The sequence below is a fragment of the Crinia signifera genome, chromosome 1, assembly GCF_055691185.1.
Source record: "Crinia signifera chromosome 1, ASM5569118v1, whole genome shotgun sequence".
Taxonomy (NCBI): Eukaryota; Metazoa; Chordata; class Amphibia; order Anura; family Myobatrachidae; genus Crinia; species Crinia signifera.
Window position 1 is genome coordinate 267,499,707 of NC_139217.1, and position 22,440 is coordinate 267,522,146.

Consider the following 22,440-nt stretch of genomic DNA (forward strand, 5'->3'; position numbering starts at 1 on the left):
CGCCCCCAGTAAACACATAGGGTGTGAAGATGCAGTTCATTGTACGCATTGCCCTTTCACCTTTGGAATTCAAACATCATCAAGTCAATAACACTAGTTCATATATCTGCCCTCTGCATCCCATAGTCAATAGTTATTGTAAAGGGGGTACACATGGTGAAATTTTGGCAAGAGATTTTTCTCCTGCATAGATAACAATGCTAGTTGGTGTACACACAGGCTGCAGGATGGGCGATTTTGACTAAGCAATTTTGCTTAGTCAAAATCGTCCAGTCGCTGCCTGAGAAAAGCCGGCGGCCATCCCCGCGTTTACAGCTGAATAGACACTGCAGGTATCTGCAGTATCTATATGGCCAGGCAATAGCGACGCTGTAGGGCCACGCACTGCTGTTGCCCGCTGTGCACACATGGGGCGATTCAGGGTATCACAAGGTAGTCAAAATCACTTTGATGAATCGCCCTGTGTGTACACGGCTTACATCAAGGGGCTGTATTCAATGTGGCCGGCGAGTGGGTTAAACGGCGTGGATCGCCAAAATCAAGTGATCCTCGCCATTTAACCTCCGCACAGGCCACTCACCATTCTGGGGTAATTCGCTGTCAGAGATTGAAGTTATCCTTTTAGCCCTATTGACCTATATGCATGACATCATACACACTGAACACATAATGACCCTGTTAACCTATTGATGATGTCACTATACTTGCTATCAACCTTCTTAATAAAGACAAGTCATGCCACACCCAACAAACCTGCCTCTATGTATGCAACAAAACTTGTATACATGTCCTGTAACTACCCACACCCATGTGACTTTATAATGTTAACGTAAATCTCTGATGTGCTTAGATAGGCAAATGCACAGAAGCCGCACTGTGTATGTGCAGATCCTGCTCTGCAATGTCACTTGCAGTGCCCCAAATGCATCATGCTGCTGGCATCTTGGGGCAGCGTCCAAGAAAATGAGGCTGTGTCGCCAGCACAACTTTCTGGGCATGCCAATGCCATCATTAAACGCAGCTTCACTGGCCCCAAAAGCGTGAATTTCCTGGCCAACCTGAGTAACCTAAATTGGATGTATCTATAGTGTCCACACCTCTAAATAATGGTCTCTGTTTTGCATTTGACTTGTGAATGTATATAAATGGGCTGTGGTTTATTTGTTACTACCTTAGCTAAAAGTTTGCAAGTTTCATTCTATGCAGGGAGCAGTCCGGCAGTCAGGAGGCAGATGTGAGTGTGGTTTCATAGATACTAGCCTAATCTGGTTAACAAAAATGGTCTGGGTTAATTAAATATTTGTGTAATCCTTATCTCTTTACATAAAGTCACTCAATATCCGTAAAAAATGTACTGGGGCCTAAACACAGGGGGCGATTTCAGGACAATTTGTAAGCAATCTGACCAGATCGCTTAGAAAATCCACTTACATCACTACCCATGTGTAGGTGCCACAGCAATAGCGATGCGAGGCCCCATGCATTGCTATCGCCCGGCCCCATTGCTGAGCGCAGTGGAGTAACAATAAATATTGCGCCCCCCCCCCCCCGTCCCCCCCGTCCCCGTCCGGGAAAAATTTTGCGCCCCCCCTCCCCCCCCCACCTCAATTAAAACCCCCCCTAGGGAGCGGGCAGGGGGGTCCATGCAGCGCGGGTGTACCTGCAGCGCTGTCTAGAAGCCGCGGTGAGAAGGTTCCCTGCGTCACTGTGCAGTGAGTTGGCGGCGCGGTAAGCGCTTCTGATTTTGAAAACACTGTCCGCACGCTGATCAGCGTGCGGCCAGTGTTTTAGAAATCAAAAGCGCTTCCCGTACCATCGTCCGGCGGATAGCGCTAGAGTCAGACTTCTTATTTCCAAGACACTGCAGGGACCCGGTCACCCGGCGCCAACTCACTACACAGCGACGCAGGGAACCTCTCACCGCGGCTTCTAGACACTTAGACAGCGCTGCAGGTACACCCGCACGGACCCCCCTGCCCGCACCCCGCTGTGCCCACAAGGACGGGGGAGCTGGGGGCATAGCTATAGTTACACCACTGTGCCAGTCCCTCCCCCCAGTATTACAGATGCAGCAGGGAGTACACCGGAGAATGAGATCTTGCCTCTCCGTGCGGGAGACGGTGCCCACGCAGCCCCCACTCCCCCAAGCTGTGGCGGGGGCTGCCTTACACAAGCTATGCCACTGGCTGAGCGATCTACATTGCTCAGATCGCTCAGCAAAATCTCCCTGTCTATGGGCCCCTTATGAAGAGAAAGACTACTCAATATTTGCCACAAAGGGCCTGATTCAGCAAGGCTCACTAAGCAGTGGTCATTTGCTGCTTAGCGAACCCATAAGCGCCGGTTGCCGCCCCCTCACCACTGAATCCCCTCGGTACAATGCGAGGGGTTGTACGCGAACACATCCCCTCACATGGGCCGACCATCTAATGATTTCTCTCCCCTTTGAAAATAAAAGTCAGTCTAAACTGACGTCAGCTGCCCGCCAGAGCAGGGAACGCCACACCTGCGTCCCCAGGGGAACGCCCAGCGTTTCCACGATTTCATTGTAAATGTGACAGGAGCCGATTGGCTGGAGGTTTATCACTCTCAACTTGATCATGTTTTAACCCCTTCCCGACATATGACGTACATTTACGTCATATGTCGGTTGCGGGGGAATCAAGCCAGCTCACGGAGTGAGCTGGCTTGAAAGAGAGCAGGTAATGGCTGTATATTACAGCCAGGCACCTGCTCTCACGGCCACGAGCGGCGAGTTCGCCGATCGTGGCCGTTTAACCCTTTAAGCACCGCGGGCAAAGCGCCCGCAGAGCTTAAATAGCTGATCGGAGGGGGGGCGCCCCCCTCCGGCGCCGATCGGGGCCCCCCGCGGCGAGATCGGAGGGTGCCGATCGGTTGCCATGGTAGCCAGGGGTCTAATGTAGACCCCTGTGCTGGCCGTGTCAGCATTCCTATTACATCCTGCCTGAGGCAGGATGTAATAGAAAGTGCTGAAAATCACTATGTTCAGCCATAGAGCTCTATGGCTGAACCTAGTACAGGCGATCGCGCCCCCTAGTGGTCAAGTACACTAGGGGGCCTTGTAGTAAAAGTAAAAAAAAAAAAAAAAATAAAGTTTAAAAATAAAAAAAAAATAAAAAAATATTAAAAGTTCAAATAACCCCCCTTTCCCCATTTCACAAATAAAAATAAATAAAAAATAAAAAAATAAACATATTTGGTATCGCCGCGTTCCTAAAAGTCCGATCTATTAAAATATAACATTAGTTATCCCGCACGGTTAAAGGCGTAAACGGAAAATAATTCCCAACACCAAAACTACGTTTTTTGGTCGCATCGCCTACCCCAAAAAAAATAACTAAAAGAGATCAGAAAGTCGCCCATATCCCATAATGGTATTAATTAAAAAGTACACTTCAGCCCGCAAAAAATGAGCCCTCACTCAGGTCCGTAGGTGGAAAAATAAAAAAGTTATAAGCCGCAGAACATGGCGACGCGACGCAAATTCGAAAAACCGTAAAAGTTGCTATTTTTTTTTTTAGTGGTAAAACATAACGAAAACTATATAAGTTTGGTATCACCAGAATCGTAACGACCCATAGAATAAAGATAACCCATCATTTTAAACGAACTATGAACTCCAAAAAAAGCGTAACCAGCGCAAAATTGTGGAATGGCGTTTTTTTTTTTTTTTACCCCACATTGAATTATTTCCTGATTCCCCAGAATATTATACGGTATAGTAAATGGTACCATTACAAAGTACAACTTGTCCCGCAAAAAAAAAGCCCTCATGTGTCTATATAGCCGGAAAATTAAACGCTTATTTGAACGCAAGGAGGAAAAAAAAAAAAAATTAACAAAAAAGGCAATGTCGGGAAGGGGTTAAAGATTGGTACACCTGGAGTAAAATGTACACATTTTTGACATCTGCATCCAGAGTTTTCCATAAACTCTACACATGTTAGGTATAGTTGCTGGGCTCCACAGACACTATTACACACAGTTATGTGAGGTGTCCAAAATGCCTGTATGACAGGGAAAAGTAACAAAAACATACATTTCCTTGCAAACTTGCTGCAAAGAAAAAACACAATAAATCTAAGGCATTTTAGTGTTAAAAAAAATCTTCAACGCGCTCAGCTGTCCCAAGTACTATAAATGTAATCCGGCTTATATTGTTTTACTGTCTTGGCCCATTCTTGATGTAAGTGTCCTCCAGTGATATCAGCCAGCTGCTGCTTCTGTGTAGCTGCTGTGTAAGATGAAGTGATGTAAGTGTGATTAGGGGACAGGCTGATGTCTGATCAGAGTACATAGACTATAACCCCTCCAAACACATAAGACTTTATTTTCACTTTCTCTATAAAAGTTGATCAGAATGTTGCAATAAGGCTGTGTGTGGTCATCATGCATTTGACAAAGTTTCTATTTCTCAGAAACAGAAATGAATACTAACCAATCTCTAGTCTAAACCAGTCCCTGCACAAATCTATTGTACCACAATAAATAGACCAACCACACTATCATTATAGAAAAGGAAAATGTAATATTACCACGTTTAAACCACCACATCTATCTGGAACACTAATGGTTTCTTATTTACAACAGATGTTACACAAAAAACTGTAATATAGAAGATCTATTCTAGAGACACATGTGTAGTGTCTGAGGCACAGTATCTGTTCACATAATACTCAAAAGAAGGCACACGTCCTCAGCTACTATGCACATGCTGAAATACAGATCATCTAAAAACTCTTATACATACAATCGATACACAACCAGCAGCCTGTGTGACAGTAGGGAAGAGGGGGGGATGATAATGACAGACAAGTGAAGCTTACCCCAGCATTAATAATGTATCCAGTTTCTGAACTGACCCAAACCTCCTTTCCCACAAAAGCCTCTTCTCTGGATTCCCAAGTCAAAATTCCATCCCTGCTTTCTTGCAAGGAGTGATGTCACAGGACTGGGGGCTGGGATTTACAAAAAGAGGGCAGCCCTGACTGCAAGTCAGTTTATACAATGAGACCCTTCTAAAACTACTTAAAAAAAAAAAAAAGTGTGTGAGGGGCGGGGACGCCAAAGGAAATCCAGGCCTCTTTACATACACAAGGATGTTGACCAAGGCTTTGTGACAGTCTGCTTTATACGCTCATGATCTGCAGTAGTAGAGTAGTGGGGATTTGTGTGCAGCTTTCATAGACAGATGTGAATGTTGAAGTGGAAGTCACTGCAAGAGCCGAAAAAATATCGCTCAATGAGCCAAAGGGGTGGAGGAAAGGAAGTAAAGCGAAAAAGTATTCTATTGTGATTGAGAAGCTAGGAAGGATATATATTTTGCTTGCATGTCTGCTTTGTGGCAAGCACTGTATAAGAAAAACAGATGATTTTAGAATTTGCAAACATTAACATGAGACGATTTATCAAAGCTAAAGAAGAAGATATTTGACCCCAGCTTCCCAGATCAGTTAAGCAGGGATGTTTATGGATAAACACATCTTATTTTACTGGCTACTAAGATGTTTGCTGATAGCGGCTTTAAATCTTATCTGCTATTACATATATTGACAACATAATTATGCATGTACTGAATGCATAATAATGGTAATATAATAGATTATAGATGCATTATTTGACAACATAAAAATCCAGGCTCTAGGCGTAAGAACATAGACTATCTAGCATATGGGAATGTTATACTTTAATATCCCCTTTTTCACTTGCAAAAATAACCTGGGATTTTACACGGGGACGCGCATTGACCCGGGTTTTTTGTTACTGAAAACGCATCCCAAGGCAAAATCCACTCCAACCTGGGTTGGACCTGGGATGCAGGTCCAGGGGCAGTGGAAATAGGTAACCCGGGTCAACGCAATATAAAAGCTGCCGCTGGGAGATGCTCTCACCCCCCAGCGCCGCCCTGCCTCCCGATGATGTCACCCTCCCAGCTTTTTGCCGGGTTGGGCTGCTAGTGGGAAAGGGTTTGCAAGCTGGGTTGCACTCAGGTACAAAATCCTGGGTGCAACTCGGCTTGCATAGTGGAAAAGGGGTGAGTCATACCTTGGTTCCTTAATATCCACCACTAATTACTACCCACATAACACCACCTACCACAGGGACACTGCTATTGTCGGGCATTGTTTTCAACTTTACTGCTGCAATAGATTTAGGAATTTGCGGCTGAGATGAGTATCTCAGGTGATATATACGTGTGTTTCCTGTATAGGTGTGTTATAATAAAATAGGAATCTACATACATAATGCATATATATATATATATATATATATATATATATATATATATATATATATATATATATATATATATATATATATATATAAAGTCTTTTTAGAAAAAACAGCACTCAATTTAAACGGAAAAAAAAGTTGGTTGGTGCAGGGTCCAGAAAGTATTTTAAATAGCACTTACCCAGCCTAGGTGAATAGGACAGGAAAAGACCAGCACTCGAGGTTTTAGAAGAAAAATATTGTATTAGGAATAAAGCATGTTAGTACATGTACATTATGGCTGACCCAACAGCCGTTTCGACTGGAATCCAACCAGTCTTCAACAGGGGTCCAGTACTGTTGTTGTCATCGCTGTACTGGACCCCTGTTGAAGACTGGTTGGATTCCAGTCGAAACGGCTGTTGGGTCAGCCATAATGTACATGTACTAACATGCTTTATTCCTAATACAATTTTTTTCTTCTAAAACCTTGAGTGCTGGTCTTTTCCTGTCCTATTCACCTAGGCTGGGTAAGTGCTATTTATATATATATATATATATATATATATATATATATATATATATATATATATATATATATATATATATATATATATATATATATAGTAGCGCTGTGGCGGCACAATACATACAAACAGACATTTATTGGCACACCACCCGAAACGTTGTCTATTACCTGCGTTTTGTGCTAATTATTGGGGGTGCCGCCACACCGCTACTGTATTGCTGGGCCTATTATTGGATCCCTGGAAGGCACCCTTCTAAAAGAATTATTATCCCTGACGGTTCTGCTGCTCCTCTGTCCATTATATATATCATACCTACAGTAAAATTCCTTTAACTATTTTTTACAATTCTTGTTGCCTCCACCACCAGGGAAAATCCATATCTTTGATAAGCATATTTAAAACTTAGGCCTGTATATTTAATCATTTGAAAGCAAATATTTATATCTCTAAATTTTCATTACATTTGTTTGATAAGGGGTGGATCAAGTTGTACATAATAGTTGCCCCAAGTCCCTGCTTCACATCGCCACCATCTCTTCATCACAAAGTCACAAACATTCTGGGCCTGGCGAGTCCCCCCACCCACTGTATCGCCATGCAACTGTAGGATCCTGCAGCAAGGGAAATTGAGAGAACGCACTCTACTGATTCTCCTTATCTTTCGCTGCTGATTCTCCACCAGCAGTGGCAAACCTTCCTTAGAAGCATCAGATTTGTATCTACAAACAGGTTATTAATCGCCACCAGATTCAGACCGCCGGAGCCGCTCATTAAAATGGCTGCGTGGTCTACACACACAGCGATTTACATGCTTTTTTCAGGCATTTTCTGAGCGATTTAGTAAAATCGCTCAGAAAATGCCTGAAAGTCGGCCCGTGTGTAGTGCCCATTAGTCTAGTAAGACTCCATTAGCTGATCATATATCTTTATTACAAACACATGGTATCTGTGCTACCATCTACATTCCTGCAAAATGAGACTTTGACAAAACAAACAAACAGCTTTACATGGTGCTTGGCATTAAGGAATGCAACAACATAAACCACATCATTTGTCAGGCCTGGCTACACAGTTATCTGCCCATTAAAGACTTTTTTTTTCTTTTTTTTTTATTAAGATATCATGAATCTAAAGTTCAGAGGAATTTCTAAGTGAATTTGTGCTAAACATTTTTCTGGTCATAACTTATTTATAGAAATCTGCAAGTACAAGGATTGGCAAGTCAGTCAGGAAGACAGAGCCGACCACTGACAACTTGCTTTATGACTATGTAATACTGTACATATGAACGTCATTTAAATAGGTTAATACATTTAACGTTAAAGTGTGCATGTGACCTAAGCTGGATAGAACTAATTATTCACTGACTTGTACAAATAACATAAGGGGACTTATTCAGTTTATATATGCAAATAAGTAATACAGACACAAAACCAAGTTGTTTTTGCCCTGTAAAAGATTGCCGCTTTAAAAAAATACAGCCTGCATGCCACAGGCTATTACATGTTGTCATAAATGACTAATGTTTAAAACTTGGCACCCCAAAAGAGCTCAAAAGAAATTTAGATAACATAAAATTAAGTAGATTGTGTTTATGTCATCCTTAGGTTTAGTTTTGTGGTGATTGACAGGATTTGTCTCTGTCCACATTTTGTATTATTATTATCACTGTACCAGTTATTTATATAGTGCACACATATTCCACAGCACTTTACAGAGAATATTTGAACATTCACATCAGTTCCTGCCCCAGTCTATATTCCCTACCACATGTACACGCACACACACTTGTTTGATTGGCAGCCACCAGCACTGGTTTTGCTTATTACATTGTCCATAATTAAACTGAATTGGTCATGGGCCACCAACCTGAGGCACCCCTGCATATGTCCCAAGCACCCAACGGTGCCTAGGTACACAATTTTTGAACCACTGGTCTAAAGTAATGTCTATATATTATAATATACATTGAAAAAGAACATCACAGCCTATTTCAATGAACCTATTACAATGAGGCACCCATCTAATGTGCTCCACTGGAGTGCCACTTGGGTCAAATACGGTTGAGCATAAGATATAACATCAGGGAGTGTGACAATAAAAAAAGGGGGGGTTTGGTCATAGAAGGGGCATTGTGAGACTATCCTTTTAAGAAGCTGACATCTGGTGCACACGCTATATAGGTGTCCCTAATTGTTTCAAAAGTAGTGTCTGCACAAGAGAACAAGTCCTCCATGTCCATAAAATAGTACATCTTGGTTAACCAGTTTAATATGGGTGGAGGAGTAGTGGGGGAAGACCATTTGTGGTGCAGGAATGCATATACATAACACAAACACTCAATGAATTAAGAGCACCTGCTCCAGAGGCAGAACTCTGGGAGGCAATGAAGTCATCTGCCGCCGGGCTCCTGCTCACAAGGGGGCACCACTACTCTCCCTGGAAGTTTAAATCAGTTATTTAAAAACCAACAATATTGCTTCTGTGGCTGAGTTCTGAAATATATTTGTGTTCTCTATCTATATTTCTGAACAGAAAATATATATATTTTATAAAAGGTTATATTGGGCTGTGTGTATGTTAATGTGTGTGTGTGTGTGGGGGGGGGAGGGGGCACCAATATATATCTTGCCTCCAGGCAACTGGAACAAACTTACGCCACTGACCTGCTCACTATATAAAAGAGGAATAATGCGCTAGTTATACAGCTAAATACACAAACACCAGCATCAGGAAGAAGTACGCATTCTGCGTTTGGACTAATATATTATTGGTAGGATGTCACATGATATGATGTGGGAACTTAGACACAGTTAATACATTGAACATACACAGGCCCAGGTGCAGTGTGTTACCTTGCTTCTGTCTGTCAGGATAATTTAGGATCAATGAATTTACCATGCTATTTATAAATCACAGCTTAATCTCAAGGACATTTTAACAGACGTCAGTGCTAGATGCCTTATTATGATGATGATGATGATGATGATGATGATTATTATCTAACAATGGCACCCTAGGCTAGGCAATCTGTTGTTTTTTCTTTGAGTGACAGTCAGTTGTTGTTTTAAAATTAAGAGAGATCCATCTGTAAGACCCTAGCAGTTAAGCATCTTTATCGAACTGTTATCGAACAGTGAATGTATGTAAATCTAATGCCATTTGGTCTGATTCAGAGATGTATGTAAGCTTATTGTTTATAATACATCTCCAATGTTTGTGGATCTGTGCATGTGCACAACGAGTTATGCGTAATGTTTGCTTGCATTTGAGGGATAGAGACTGGGACCATTCTACAAACAAAGGGGCATATCACTACTTGTAGGAGTGCCGAGGCCATACTGGGTGAGATTTAATAGGATGAGAGATTCAAAAAGTGAGAGATTTGGTGAGAAATCTCCAGTTGTTTTAAAGCGGCAATCATTTACACTTCAAATTCAAACTGGTTTTGCAGTGTAAATGATTGCCGCTTTAAAAAAACTGGAGATTTCATACCAAATCTCTCACTTTCTGAATCTCTCATCCTATTAAATCTCACCCAGAATTTCTGGGTCCAGTAGATGAGTGGAGAAACATGACCCAAAAAGTCATCTCTCCCTGCTGCCAATAATGATTTAGCAGTAGCCGAAAAGCCAGAATGTGATTGGCTGAAGGCGGATGCCCATCATTCTGACAAATATCTTTAACTCGCAAATGACACATAGAAAGCAGATGAAAAGGCTAAAAATATTACCCAATTGATAATTATTTCTGATTTCACAATTATTGACAGATAACTGTGATAAGCTAGTCTAATTAATTTTATTCACCGGTTAATTATATAGCGCACACATATTCTGCAGCACTTTACAGTTTGCCCATTCACATCAGTCCCCTGGAAGAGTCTATGGTACAGCAGAGAGGAGAGGGCCCATCCAGAGTCTGTACATGGGCCCCCTCCTCTGTTAAATCGCCTTCTATTAGTTACTGTACTCTGCAGTAATATACTGTACCCCTAAGATATTAGTTATACCATGCACAGGGGACACTCAGGGGCGGGCTGGGCCGGGGGGCAGGGTGACACATGCCCCCCAGGCCGGTATGACTATGTACTGGCTGGGCCGCTCTGTGCATCTTGCACACGCTGCCGCAGCCATCACCGCTGCAGCCGCCTCTCCGAAAATGGCTGCCGCCTTATAGGAGACAGATACCAGAGGTACTGCCATACCTCTAGTGTCTGTCAGAAGAGAACAGCGTGGCCAGCGCTACCCGGAAGTGCGGATTCGGGTAGCGCTGGCGCACTATTTAAATGGAACCCCTTGGCGATGAGCATGTACCCTGGCTCCCCCCCGGCAAAAGTTGAGAATGAAACACCTGGCAAGAAGCATGTAACCCCTGGCAACAAGCGATATTCTTCTGACAGTGAGCATGTAGGTAAGCAGCAGTAATATGGTATAATATGTAATAGGCGTTATTATATTTAATGGGCATTACGGTATTGGCATTATGTGTAATGGGCATTATGGCGTGTGGCATTACGTTTTATGGGCATTACGTTGTTGGTATTTTGTGTAATGGGCATTGCGGCCCAACCTTTCTGTGTGTAAAGTACAGCTTTTACCACTGGTTACTACAGCAGGAATCAACTTTTATAATTGTTATGTTACTCATTTTGCAATTGCAATCATCGTGTAATCATTCTTTTAAAGTGAAAAAAAGTTGGCGAATTTACAGTTAATTTATATACACATTGCAGCTTTAGGGCCTTATGCTAGGTACACACCAGAACGATCATGATTGTGAGCAGATCGTGAGACAACCATACTATCTTGAGCACACCATCTGCATACGATCCGATTCCGATCCCAATCCGATTCCGATCCTATTCCGATCTGTACCCAGCAATACAAACAAACGACCAGCGGGGACACGCATCGGATCGGAATCGGATCTAAAACATGCCAAAACATGCCCAATTTACATACAATCGGTCAAGATTGTAGCGAAATTGGGCAAATTGAAGCCAAATCGTTCTGGTGTGTAGCCAGCATCATACCTTCAAACACAACATTACTATCACACACACTGTGACATCGTGATTGAGCTCCTGGAAATCTTTTAGTGAATAGATCATGCCTGCTGTCAGTAGCAATCATCGTGCAGGCTGCATCCTACTGCTGACTAGGATAGCAGCCACATCTCCCCAGTGTCAGGCCAGACCACTTATCTGTCACTCAGGGGAGATTCATCATCTTCAGCTTCTGTCAGTTTTCACAACATGTAAAATGAATGCAGAAGCTCACTGTTTGGTATGGTCACCTTCTCCTCTCTCTCTCTCTCTCTCTCTCTCTCTCTCTCTCTGAATTTCCTAGCAAATGGTTATGTCTATTTTAATCATTATTTCTTTATTTACAGTTTCTTATATAGCGCATCATATTCCGTTGGGCTTTACAATTGGAAACAACAGTGATATTAAGCAAACTGGGTAGAAACAAACCGACATAGAGGTAGGAGGGCATTAGACTATTGCATAATGTGCATGCACCTAAGGCATACCTCTCAGCTGTCCAGATTACAGCAGGACAGTCCCGCTTATTGGGGACTGTCCCGCTGTCCCTCCCACGGGTCACAATGTCCTGCGCTTGCGGGGAGCAGTTGGAGGGAGCCAGAGATCACCGCTGAGCAGCTGCTGATGGCTGAAGTAGATGCCATGCGCATCTCTTCAGTGCAGGGAGGGATCCAGGGGCTGCATGTTAGAGCATATGGGATTATTAACCATGCGAAGCCCAGCGGAGGGGGGCGATAAATGTTAGAGCATCCCGCCCATAGTCAATTAGCACTTACATGGTTTATGTTTTGGGTGCCTCAGGTATTCGAAGCATAATCTATAATAAGCAGCAATTTAAGCTGTGGTAACACATGGGTCCAAACACTTATCCCAGATCCCATGTGTTGTCACACGAAAATGGCACATTCCTCTAGCGCAAAGAAACATCTTTAATTGGATAGCCTGATAATAGGCATCGGTCAAAAATCTCACCTGTTCTCTGCAGGAGAAAAAATAAGCAGGAATAATTGAATACGGATCATAAATCATAAGAGAGGGCAAGGGTTCAATTGATAGCCCAGTGCTTCAGAGGTGCCACAAATGAAGGTTAAAAGCTTCTAATGTGCTTTATTATAACTAATGAATGTATTTATCTTGTACTGTGTACTGTATCACCAGGGATTGTTGTGCAGATTTCTAAGCTAAAAGCGAGATTCATGTGAGGTCATGCTGTGAACAACAATCTTGCAATGTGAGAATAAATATATGTGCTTAACATTACCGCATGGTTTTTAAGTCTACACTAAAAACAACTAAACAACTTTCTTTTGGTATGCCGATTCCATATTTTTTTTTGTGGTTGAATTTCTTACAAACACATTTGATTTATGCATTTAGATTTGGCCTCACATCAGTGTGTATGGCTACACAATAAGAACCATTCCAACAGTAATCAAATTTGAATGGAATCGGTACGTGTGGTAAGAAAATCAATGCCATCATCTGACTGCATAATGGACCCGTTTCCTGACTGCACACTACTCCTCCGCTACTCCTCTGCTACTCCTTAATATAAGGACACGCATAAGGATACGCATACCGCTCGTTTAACTCCACTGGTAGGTGTACTCATAAATGAAAAGCCTAATCAAGGCGTACGGGAGAGATAAAATGTTGGGAAGCTGATAATTCAAAAATTACATGAAAATATTTATTTTCAAATAATAATAGCAGCAAATATTGATACTTGCTTGTGAAAGCAACTTAATCAACTCTGAATCTCATGGGTGAATAATAGACAATAACAAGCTTTTATATTGCGCTTATAATTCAGAACAAGGGCAATTGGTATGGAGAATTAGACCATTACACAATAATTAAGTATATATCCATTTAATAAATTAAAAAAAATGTATATATACAATCGGTTGTAATAGAAATTTTTTTATTAATCAAAGATATTATTTCTTCTAAGGTTCATTTGGATGGACCCGGCATTATAAGTAAATGGCAATACATCCATTCGGTGACTTTTTCATATTATAAAAAGCACACAATTTGTATTTAATACATATTTATTATTTGTATATTGTTTGCACAGTGTATCAAATATTTTTTGTATTACAACCTGTTGTATATCATTTTAATTTATTAAATAGAAATATTGTTAATTATTGAATAATGGTCTAATATTTAGAATGCAAGCTCTCACAAACAGTGCTCATGTGCTTATCCTTTCTTACTTCAATAGTCTTCTACTACACCAAAGCATGCGGTTTGCTGCCACCTGGATACATATGTTGCAGCAATCGGCTGATGTTCCTATAATCATTTACCCTGTATTTGTCCGGTATTTTCTTCAACGGTAAGTCACTGTTTTCCTGTTTTGATTATGTGTACTCTGTAATTGGGCGCTGCAGAACCCTTATGGTGCCATATAAATAAAGGATAATAATAATTCTCCATACCAATTGCCATTGTTCTTAATTATTAGCGCAATATAAAAGCTTTTTATTGTTAAGTAAAGCTATCCCTAAATGTTTTCTGACCTAATCTTGTTCAACTGAACTACCCACTAATCCAGTGGTTCTCAACCTCCGTCCTCAGAACCCCCACACAATGCACGTTTTCCAGATCTTCACACAGAATCACAGGTGAAATAATTAGCTCCACCTGTGGGTCTTTTAAAATGTGTCAGTGAGCAGTGATTACAACATGCACTGTGTGGGGGTCCTGATGACCCATGTTGAGAACCACTGTATTAATGTGTGCCATTTGCAGTCATAATGCCCCTAGTAGTGCCATTTACACACATAATTTCCCCAGTGTGTGTGCCTTTCACTCATAATGCCCTAGTACTGCCTTGCTTATAATGCCCCCGGTAGTGCCTCACAGATTATGCCCTCTGTAGTGCCTTAAACATTATGCCCTCTGTATTGCCTTACACATTTGGTAGAGTTGTCCCATTTTTTTGAAAGCAGTAATCATTTACACTGAAAAACCAGGTTGATTTTGCCATGTAAATGATTACAGCTTTTAAAAAATGGGAAAACTCTCCCCAAATCTCTCACTTTCTGATTCTTACACCCTGTTACATTTGGCCCAAAAAGGTCAAACCTGCTATATTTATCTATTTACAGTTTCTTATATAGCGCAGCAGATACCGTTGCGCTTTACACCACACACTATTATATTATATGACAGTAAAATGGTGTATACTATTACTATAAAACTTAGCCAACATATCATCCACCTACACAACCATAAATCATTGTTCTGGGAAGGGAAGTAAAGAATCTTCTTGGTTAAGGGTAGTGTGATTTTAACTGAGGAAAACCCAACCAACCAACCAACAGTGATACTGATACATAGTACATAATGGCTTTTGGCACAAGACACACAGTCTCACAATAGCCTGATCCCTGAGGTTAGAATTTTCCAAGCAAGCAAAATAAAGAAAAACAACAAACAAAGACAAATATATCCAAAAGTGCATGATTACCAATAGGATTTCTTTAAAATGGTCTTTTAATACCCTAAATCAGATTTTCTTTGACAGAAATCCAGGCCATCAGGAAATGTGCACACAAATGCAATTATTGTAGGCTTGAATAGCTGAGTGCTAATGTGTCCATGACTGTCCTAAGCCTAGAAGCATTAACCCCTTCCTGACAGAGCCAGTTTTTGCGTTCCTGACAGAGCCCTTTTTTTCAAATCTGACATGTCTCACTTAAGTGGGGATAACTTTTTTTTGCTTTTACTTATCCCAGTGATTTTGAGATTGTTTTTTCGTGACACATTGTACTTCAAATTAGTGGTAAATTTGGGTCGATACAGTCTGTGTTTTTTTGTGAAAAATACCAAAATATCGTGAAAAAATGGAAAATTTAGCGATTTGCAAAATGTTAAATTTTCTGCTTGTGAGACAAATAATCTTACCACTCAAAATAGTGAATAACTAACATAGACCATATGTCTACTTTATGTTGACATCATTATTTCAACTTCCTTTTAATTTTTTGGGACACTAGGAGGCTTACAATATGAATAGCAAATTCTCAAATTTTCAAGAAAATTTCAAACACTGATTTTTTTAGGGACCAGTTCAGTTCTGATGTGACTTTGAGGGACTTGTATGTGAGACACCCCCATAAATGATGCCATTTCAAAAACTGCACCCCTCACAGTATTCAAAACAGCATTTTGGAAGTTTGTTAACCCTTTAGGTGTTTCACAGGAATTAAAACAAAGTGTAGGTGAAATTTCAAAATTTCTTTTTTTTTGCAGATTTGCAATTTTAATACATTTTTATAAGGAACACAGTACATTTTACTAGAGAAATGTGACTAAAAATTGATTCCCCCAATTCTTTTGTTTTCATAAATATCCTATATGTGGCCCTAGTGTGCACGGTGACCAAACCACAGGCTTCATAATAGAAGGAGCACCTACTTGATTTTGGAGCCTCCTTTTTATGAGATTATTTTTTAGGCACCATGTAGGTTTCAAGGCACCATAAGATGCTAAAAGTTAGGAACCCCCCCACAAGTGACCCCATTTTGCAAACTACACCCCTCAGGGAATTCATCTAGGGGTATAGTGTACATTTCAAACCCCCAGGGGTTTCACCAATTGTGGTACAACTGGGCAGTGAAAATGAAAAATTATTTTTTTTACACAAAAATGCAGTTCTGGCTCCAAATTTGTCATTTTCAGAAGGTATGAAGGAGACAAAGCACCCCAAAATCTGTGCCCCAATTTCTCCCGAGTACGGCAATGCCTCACATGTGACCAAAAAATACCAGTTGGGTGCATGGCAGGACTCAGAAGGGAAGGAGTGATTTTTGGATTTTGCAGCTCAGATTCTGGTGGAATTTTGGTGGGTGCTATGTCGCATTAGCAAGACCCCCCAAGCACCAATACAGTGGAACCCCCCCACAAGTCACCCCATTTTGCAAACTACACCCCTCAGGGAATTCATCTAGGGGTATAGTGTACATTTCAAACCCCCAGGGGTTTCACCAATTTTGATACAAGTGGGCAGTGAAAATGAAAAATTACATTTTTTTACACAAAAATGCAGTTCTGGCTCAAAATTTTTCATTTTCAGAAGGTATGAAGGAGAAAAAGCACCCCAAAATCTGTGCCCCAATTTCTCCCGAGTACGGCAATGCCTCACATGTGACCAAAAAATACCAGTTGGGTGCATGGCAGGACTCAGAAGGGAAGGAGTGATTTTTGGATTTTGCAGCACAGATTCTGGTGGAATGAATGGTGGGTGCTATGTTGCACCAATACAGTGGAACCCCCCCACAAGTCACCCCATTTTGCAAAGTACACCCCTCAGGGAATTCATCTAGGGGTATAGTGTACATTTAAAACCCCCAGGGGTTTCACCAATTTTGATACAAGTGGGCAGTGAAAATGAAAAATTACATTTTTTTACACAAAAATGCAGTTCTGGCTCAAAATTTTTCATTTTCAGAAGGTATGAAGGAGAAAAAGCACCCCAAAATATGTGCCCCAATTTCTCCCGAGTACGGAAATGCCTCACATGTGACCAAAAAATACCAGTTGGGTGCATGGCAGGACTCAGAACGGAAGGAGTGATTTTTGGATTTTGAGGCTCAGATTCTGGTGGAATTTTGGTGGGTGCTATGTCGCATTAGCAAGACCCCCCAAGCACCAATACAGTGGAACCCCCCCACAAGTCACCCCATTTTGAAAACTACACCCCTCAGGGAATTCATCTAGGGGTATAGTGTACATTTCAAACCCCCAGGGGTTTCACCAATTTTGATACAAGTGGGCAGTGAAATTGAAAAATTACATTTTTTACACAAAAATGCAGTTCTGGCTCGAAATTTTTCATTTTCAGAAGGTATGAAGGAGAAAAAGCACCCCAAAATCTGTGCCCCAATTTCTCCCGAGTACGGAAATGCCTCACATGTGACCAAAAAATACCAGTTGGGTGCATGGCAGGACTCAGAACGGAAGGAGTGATTTTTGGATTTTGCAGCTCAGATTCTGGTGGAATTTTGGTGGGTGCTATGTCGCATTAGCAAGACCCCCCAAGCACCAATACAGTGGAACCCCCCCACAAGTCACCCCATTTTGAAAACTACACCCCTCAGGGAATTCATCTAGGGGTATAGTGTACATTTCAAACCCCCAGGGGTTTCACCAATTTTGATACAAGTGGGCAGTGAAAATGAAAAATTACATTTTTTTACACAAAAATGCAGTTCTGGCTCAAAATTTTTCATTTTCAGAAGGTATGAAGGAGAAAAAGCACCCCAAAATCTGTGCCCCAATTTCTCCCGAGTACGGCAATGCCTCACATGTGACCAAAAAATACCAGTTGGGTGCATGGCAGGACTCAGAACGGAAGGAGTGATTTTTGGATTTTGCAGCACAGATTCTGGTGGAATGAATGGTGGGTGCTATGTTGCACCAATACAGTGGAACCCCCCCACAAGTCACCCCATTTTGCAAAGTACACCCCTCAGGGAATTCATCTAGGGGTATAGTGTACATTTCAAACCCCCAGGGGTTTCACCAATTTTGATACAAGTGGGCAGTGAAAATGAAAAATTACATTTTTTTACACAAAAATGCAGTTCTGGCTCCAAATTTTTCATTTTCAGAAGGTATGAAGGAGACAAAGCACCCCAAAATCTGTGCCCCAATTTCTCCCGAGTACGGCAATGCCTCACATGTGACCAAAAAATACCAGTTGGGTGCATGGCAGGACTCAGAAGGGAAGGAGTGATTTTTGGATTTTGCAGCTCAGATTCTGGTGGAATTTTGGTGGGTGCTATGTTGCATTAGCAAGACCCCCCAAGCACCAATACAGTGGAACCCCCCCACAAGTGACCCCATTTTGCAAACTACACCCCTCAGGGAATTCATCTAGGGGTATAGTGTACATTTCAAACCCCCAGGGGTTTCACCAATTTTGATACAAGTGGGCAGTGAACATGAAAAATTACATTTTTTACACAAAAATGCAGTTCTGGCTCAAAATTTTTCATTTTCAGAAGGTATGAAGGAGAAAAAGCACCCCAAAATCTGTGCCCCGATTTCTCCCGAGTACGGCAATGCCTCACATGTGACCAAAAAATACCAGTTGGGTGCATGGCAGGACTCAAAAGGGAAGGAGTGATTTTTGGATTTTGCAGCTCAGATTCTGGTGGAATTTTGGTGGGTGCTATGTCGCATTAGCAAGACCCCCCAAGCACCAATACAGTGGAACCCCCCCACAAGTGACCCCATTTTGCAAACTACACCCCTCAGGGAATTCATCTAGGGGTATAGTGTACATTTCAAACCCCCAGGGGTTTCACCAATTTTGATACAAGTGGGCAGTGAAAAAGAAAAATTACATTTTTTACACAAAAATGCAGTTCTGGCTCAAAATTTTTCATTTTCAGAAGGTATGAAGGAGAAAAAGCACCCCAAAATCTGTGCCCCAATTTCTCCCGAGTACGGCAATGCCTCACATGTGACCAAAAAATACCAGTTGGGTGCATGGCAGGACTCAGAAGGGAAGGAGTGATTTTTGGATTTTGCAGCACAGATTCTGGTGGAATGAATGGTGGGTGCTATGTTGCACCAATACAAGGGAACCCCCCCACAAGTCACCCCATTTTGCAAACTACACCCCTCAGGGAATTCATCTAGGGGTATAGTGTACATTTAAAACCCCCAGGGGTTTCACCAATTTTGATACAAGTGGGCAGTGAAAATGAAAAATTACATTTTTTTACACAAAAATGCAGTTCTGGCTCAAAATTTTTCATTTTCAGAAGGAATGAAGGAGACAAAGCACCCCAAAATCTGTGCCCCAATTTCTCCCGAGTACGGCAATGCCTCATGTGTGACCAAAAAGTGGCAGGACTCAGAAGGGAAGGAGTGATATTTGGATTTTGCAGCACAAATTCTGGTGGAATGATGGTGGGTGCTATGTCGCATTAGCAAGACCCCCAAAGCACCAATACAGTGGAACCCCCCCACAAGTGACCCCATTTTGCAAACTACACCCCTCAGGGAATTCATCTAGGGGTATAGTGTACATTTCAAACCCCCAGGGGTTTCACCAATTTTGATACAAGTGGGCAGTGAACATGAAAAATTACATTTTTTTACACAAAAATGCAGTTCTGGCTCAAAATTTTTCATTTTCACAAGGAATGAAGGAGACAAAGCACCCCAAAATATGTGCCCCAATTTCTCCCGAGTACGGCAATGCCTCACATGTGACCAAAAATACCAGTTGGGTGCATGGCAGGACTCAGAAGGGAAGGAGTGATTTTTGGATTTTGCGGCTCAGATTCTGGTGGAATGAATGGTGGGTGCTATGTGGCATTAGCAAGACCCCCGAAGCACGGTGAAATTATGAACCTAATATTCCATAGATGTGTGGTATATTTTAAAACACTCCTTTATACATAGGCCGGGTTTGTCGGGGCAAGTGTCACACTGGAAAATAGTTTGCTTTCTTATTCCCTTTTTATAGCAAACTTTGCACCTTTTTTGTGTCCTGCCCTTTTTTCCAGTGGAGGGGATTTCATCAGGAAAATGCTGCCCTGGTACAATACGGGGGCCAGTACTAGAAGTACTGGGGCCCTCTGCCTGCTGGTTCCCAAATATTAGGCCCTTTATGACTTCCTCTTGAAAGTGCATAAATGTCCCCCTCTGGCCGGTAGAACGGAATAGCACGTAAGCGTTATACAGTGCCATCTGGATGATATACACGGCCACCTTCTTGTACCAGATTTTTGTTTTCCGCAGGGCACTGTACGGCTTCAGTACCTGATCTGAAAGATCCACTCCGCCCATGTACCTATTGTAATCCAGGATACAATTAGGTTTTGAGGTGTGGGTACTGGTACCTCGTACAGGGACGGAGGTGGTACTGTCTCCGTGAATTGTTGTCAGTATAAGGACATCCCTCTTGTCCTTATATTTGACCAACAACATATTTTCGGTGCATATTCCCCTGCTTTCACCCCTTCTCATTACTTGGGCAATGTGCGTTTTTGGGAGGCCTCTTTGGTTCTTGCGCACAGTACCGCAAGCTGCTGTACCTCTTGAACCAAGGGCCTTAAACAGGGGGATGCTGGTGTAAAAGTTATCCACATAGAGGTGATAACCTTTATCCAGGAAGGGGTGCACTAAATCCCAGACAATTTTCCCACTAACACCTACGAGGGAGGGGGGGCATTCTGGCGGTTCAATTCTTGAATCCTTCCCTTCATAAACCCTAAACCTGTGGGTGTACCCTGAGGTGCTTTCACACAGTTTGTACATTTTTATGCCATACCTTGCCCTCTTACTGGGAAGGTACTGGCGGAATTTAACCCTTCCTTTAAAATGTATAAGGGACTCGTCGATACAAATAAATTTTTCAGGGATGTACACCTCTTCAAATTTGGCACTGAAATGATCAATGACCGGCCTGACTTTGAATAGCCGGTCAAAGGTGGGATCATCTCTGGGTGGGCACTGTGCATTATCGGTGTAATGTATAAATTTAAGAATTGTCTCAAATCGAGTCCGGGTCATGGCCATACGGTAAAATGGAGTACTGTACAGAACATCTGTACTCCAATATTGCCTAATTTCTGGCTTTTTTACTATGCCCATATGAAACACCAGACCCCAAAACGTCATCATCTCTACTGCATCTACAGGGGTCCACCTAGCAAATGATGACGTGGGGTTTTGAGCAATAAACTGCTGGGCATATAAATTAGTTTGGTCCACCATTAAATTTATAAAATCATCAGAGAAAAATAATTTGAAAAAGTCAATTTCTCTGAGACCTGTGGAATCAAATTGGATTCCTGGCATGGCCAAAAACTCAGGAACCTGGGGCTCAAAATTGTCTGGTGGTGGGGTCCATACGAGATCAATTATTGGGGGGGGGTCTCAGCTGCTCTACGGGGGCGTCTTTGAGGGGGTCCCTCATCACCAGAGGAGGAAGAGGAGCTTAAGGCGAATCCTTCAAATTCCCCGCTTGCATCACTGGCTGTGTCAGAGTCAGAAGCAAGCAGGGCATATGCCTCCTCCGCTGAATACATTCTCCTGGATGACTGGGAGGACATTTGGGAGGACATTTGGGAGGACATTTGGGATGCCATTTTTATTTTTGTGTTACTGGTAGTGAAATGTTTCAACACGTGTATAGTGTAGGGGGGGGGTACAAACTTTATTTCAATCCGGGGGGTATGTAGTGTGTAGTGTGTATGTGGTGCAGAAAAAAAAAAATACTTTATACCAATAAAAAAAAAAAAAATGAAGGGGTTAAAAATAAAAAATTTAAGGGGTTAAAAAAAAAAAAAAAGGTCCTGCGCCAAAAATTGAGCACAGATGTTGGTCAGTAACGTCTGTCACTGAACAGCGCTCAAAGGCAACAGGAATTTGATCAAAAAAAAAAAAATATAGATCAACCCTGTGCCGAAAAAGATGATCAGTGATGTACGTCACTGATCAGCGCACAGCGGCCACAGGACACCCACAAAATCACAGTGTGTGTAAAAAAAAAATTAAAAAAAGACCCCACAGCACACACACAAAAAAAAAAGGTGATCAGTGATGCGACACTGATTACCAGTGAGGTGCAGCAGGTGCACAACCTTTGGTGCA

General features: G+C 42.0%; 1 protein-coding gene across 3 annotated transcripts in view; it reads right to left on the reverse strand.

Annotated features, from left to right (window-relative positions):
- The window catches only part of LOC146074811 (PALM2-AKAP2 fusion protein-like), a 121,821-nt gene that overhangs the window by 38,211 nt on the left and 61,170 nt on the right, over nucleotides 1-22,440 (reverse strand). Inside the window, exon 1 of one of the 3 annotated variants that reach the window (XM_083183336.1) lies at nucleotides 4,848-5,038. The exons of the other annotated variants lie outside the window; for them this stretch is intronic. The gene's annotated coding sequence lies outside the window, so the exon portion shown is untranslated. Of the gene's footprint in view, nucleotides 1-4,847; nucleotides 5,039-22,440 lie in introns of those variants that run through there. 3 annotated transcript variants of the gene reach the window in all.